This window comes from Uloborus diversus, chromosome 3 (genome assembly GCF_026930045.1).
Source record: "Uloborus diversus isolate 005 chromosome 3, Udiv.v.3.1, whole genome shotgun sequence".
NCBI classification, from domain to species: Eukaryota; Metazoa; Arthropoda; class Arachnida; order Araneae; family Uloboridae; genus Uloborus; species Uloborus diversus.
The window spans coordinates 125,463,826-125,468,134 of record NC_072733.1 but is presented as its reverse complement, the minus strand read 5'-3'; positions in this window follow the sequence as shown (position 1 = coordinate 125,468,134).

The window sequence follows — 4,309 nt, the reverse complement described above, 5'->3', positions numbered from 1 at the left end:
AAGATTGAGTCTTAATGTTGTAAAATGCCGACACCTGCTTTTATCACAAATAGATAAAAGTTATCACGTTTTTGGAAAAACTGCGGAAAAAAAGACGTTTTTATCATATCGAATTTCTAATTCCAATATTAGCCTTATGGATTTAAAAATAAAGTGACGGGGGAGAAAAAACCGAATGTGGTAACAATTTTTTTTAAATATCTTTTCCGCTAACTGAGGCTGTTATTTCTAATACGTATGTATGCTTGCAAATAAACTACGAAAGGGCTACTTTTAACAACCTAATATGAGTTAAAACGTGCTAGTAATATTTTTCACTGTACGACTCAAAACAGGTCACATAAAAAGTGGCGAATTCGCAAACACAAAGCACTCGGGATTAGTCTTTGAATGTATTTATACCGTTGTTGACCAGTTTTACGGAATGTGAGAGGAAGAAACATGTTCGTTGACGATGAAGCTCTAGACTAAGAATTTTGAATCATACACACTGTCTACCAATGTCATAAAAAATGGCAGCCATTTTTGCTGTTTTGGAAGCCATTTTTAAAACTGTATGTACCCAGCTTAAAAAGAAAATCACCTATTCGCTATTAGTAATACTAGTCGACCCGTGCGCACTGTGCTTCGAATCGTTTCATGTGGCATTACGCTCTTTAAAAATTACAAAGAAAGAACATTATGAAGAAGAGAATCGAAAAAAGTTAACGAATTAAAGTAAACGCAAAAAAGAAGGCATGTAATTTGAAGACATCAGCAACAAAGCCTCGTTAAATACAATGTTGTGAGAGTGTAATCATCGCTCATCTTTTGGTTGTACGTATTTTCTATACAAAGATAAATATCATTAAAAAAGTGACTGAGTGACTCATGAAAAAAGCAGTAATTGTGCATGTGAAAAAACGAATTGTGGAAAATACAGTCCTGCCTACGTGAGCATCTGACGGAAAAAAAAAAGAAACATTAAAGATATATTCATTGGCACGGATTTGAACTGGCACCATTCTGATTAACAGCACGATGCGACAACCAACCGACCAGTTGTGCCTTCGTTTTCAAATGCTATTCATTGAAGCAATGCGTAATAAAAAACAGCAAAAAAAAAAAAAAAAAAAAAACACGACCATGCGTCTATGTTTGTCATTAACCAGGATGATACGCTTTGAAATTATTCGTAAAACATGGAATTTTATTAAGGAACTAGCTGTACCCGACGCGCGTTGCTACGCCAACAAAAAAATGCATCATTATACTGATTTTCATGACAATCGGTTGAACGGGGCAGAAGTTGCTACTCTGCAGTGCCACCTGGTGGCGAGTGGCTTCAATGAGCATATTATGCACCTTCTCCGTAGAAAAATACATATATATAGCAATTTTCATAATAATCGGTCCAGGTATCAAGTGAAGCCGTGACTATACTCAAATTTTGTACTCACGCAGTTTGCAAGATCAATCAATCGCTAAAAATATCAAATAGAAAAAGTTTTAAATCCCCCCGTTGCATGAAAAGCCATAAAACAATAAAGAATTTATTTGTTCAAACTCAAGAAAAATGGCAACAGCTAACTTCTTATCAATGAGATCTTTTACGCGAATTAATTTCTGCAGCCGATAGTTTTATTCGTATTTATCCAATGGGATTGTGACTTAAATTGGAATAAAAAAGAAACTATCGATCGGATTTTTTTTCGAACTGGTCTATAAACATTCCCAGTACCAAAAATAACAAACGGTGAAAGTTTCAGCCAAATCTGCCGGGTAGTTTTTGAATTCACGGATGACATACAGACAAACATTCATTTATATATATATAGATGAGGACGATCTCGTGTAGCAATTGAAACAAACATTCTAGAGAAATAATAAATTAGATTGAAAATAAGTGTTTTTATTTTTTAAATTGATACAATTGCCATAGCAGGCAGCTTTAACCGTTACTGCTTGAATGCCAGCACATGTCTTTCTTTTAATCGAACATTTAAAATTCAAAACTAAAACCAGTTGAACCGAGTCCATTTTTTAAGTGTAATTTTTCGAACTTAGACAAAATGCATCCCCCACCCCTGAAAGCAGAGGAGTAGAAAATGATTTCTTACAAATGAAGTTGATAATAATTTTAATGTTTTACATCGTATTCGCGCGAATAAATAGTTAAAGGTTTACTGGGTGAAACTCGTAATTTCAATTTGGCGTAGTATTTTTTTCATTTATATAAAAGGCCGGATACTGCTATAAGAAAAATATACATTTCAGCATACAATGAGAAAGTTTTTCTGCAAAAAAAAAAAAAAAAAAAGATTCCCTTAAGAACTGAATTTTTAAATCTAATACTTTTTTGTGTTTACATTATGCTTAGTGGTCTGAACGGAGTCAAAGCTTTAAAAAAAAAAAAAAAAAAAAAAAAAAAAAAAAAGAAAGAACACCCTTCGATTAATAGTCAACTTATCTGAATAATAATTGTATCCTGCATAAAGGAGTCGAAACGCCAAGTAGCATTCCTGTCGTATTTATATTATTTCCTTACGTGCGTTATCTGTTGTATGTTATGAGTACATGTAATGCGTACTATTAATGTAAATTAGCTATGTATGTCGGACAGCCCGGGCGGACCCGAAGTTCAGCTAGTTTACAGCCGAACGCTCTACCGAAAAAAACTTATCAATTGAATCGAACAACTATGTCCAGTGCTTTTAAGCTTTATTTAAAAAAAAAGGTTCATCGTATTTTTTTTTTTTTTTCGCTAAAAGCGATGCAAAAAATTGGAAAATTGTATTAAAGTTTTGCTTAAAAAAATCTGCTTAAGAACTACAGGCTGCATCAAGGTTTTGCAACAGCAAGGGGCGTTTCCGAAAAATTGATTTTTAAACCGTAAGTCTATTTTTCATCATTAGCCGGCCCGATAAGCTTTAAAATGAGAGGGGGGGATTTCTTCAAGAAATAAGAAAGATCTCGCATACAGACACAAAAATAATCCACAGGAATAATATATAAGACATTAAAGAGAAGTGTTTTTATTTTTGAAAATTTATGCATTTTTTTATAGCAGGTCACTTGAACCGTTATAACGTAGATGGCAGCATGTGTTCACCATTTAACCGACCGGTTAAAACACAAAATCAGTTGAACTAAGTTCGTTTTTTAAGCGTAGCTTTTCGAATGTAGTAAAAATGTGAATATCTATTTGTTTTTTTTGCCGAAAGAGGAAAAAAAAAAATGATATTTTACCCATCAAGTTGTTTGTAATTTTAATGTTTTACTTCGTATTTTAATAAATATTCATAGTTAAACTAAATGAAAAGTGTAATTTATATTTGTGGTAGAATTTTTTTTTATTTGTACAAAGGGTCAAAAACTGTCATCAGAAGAATCTACATTTCAGTATACGATTTTTTTTCTTAACAAAAAATCATTACATTGTAATCTGAAATCTTAAACTTGATACTTATATTTTCGCTAACATTATGCTTTAGCTTTCTGCCGGAGCCAAAGCTTAAAAAAAAAATCTACAATTAAGAATCGATAAAGCTACATGTTGCATCAAGTTTTCGTAACAGCAAGGAGCGTATCAATCCCATTTATATTATCACCTCACTTGTATTATTTATTGTTTTTACGTAATGCGTGATATTTGTCTAATTTTTCGATGCAGATCGTCTGAGCCGGGCCCGAACACTCGTTCTTTTGGTTACCATTCGAACGCTCTACCAATCGAGCTATTCAGCTCTGTCGGACACAGCGCAAGTTAAACTTATAAATTTAACCGAAAACCTCAGTCCGGTGCTTTAAAACAGGTTTTTTTGACAGAAAAAATAATTTTTAGACCGTGGGTCTATTATTCGTCATTATCCTGCACGGTAAGCTTTAAAATGAGATGTAAATCGAAGAAATCGATCAAGAATTGAGGAAAATCTCGCGTAGGAACAAAAAACAGGCTACAGAAATAATATATAAGGATCAGCAACTACTTAAGGGGTTAAGATACTCAAAATAAAATAAAATAAAAAAAAATCAATGCATATATTTTTTAATATAAAGAATTAAGTATAGATAAAAGACATTTTACATTTTTTAAAAATGTGATATAAATGTCTTTGGTTCATTAACTGAATGAAAGTAACTGTGAGAACTCATGCAAGACCTGGTTTATTTATTAGTCAGAAATTTCTGTTACCTGACACTTTTATTTTTCAGCAATTAAGAACCGTAAAAGGTTCCCAAGTGAAAAAAAAAAAAACTATTTACCAAAAAAAAAAAATCGCGATCGCAAAAGCGAACCAATTTTTAAATCCGAAAGAACGGAAAAAAA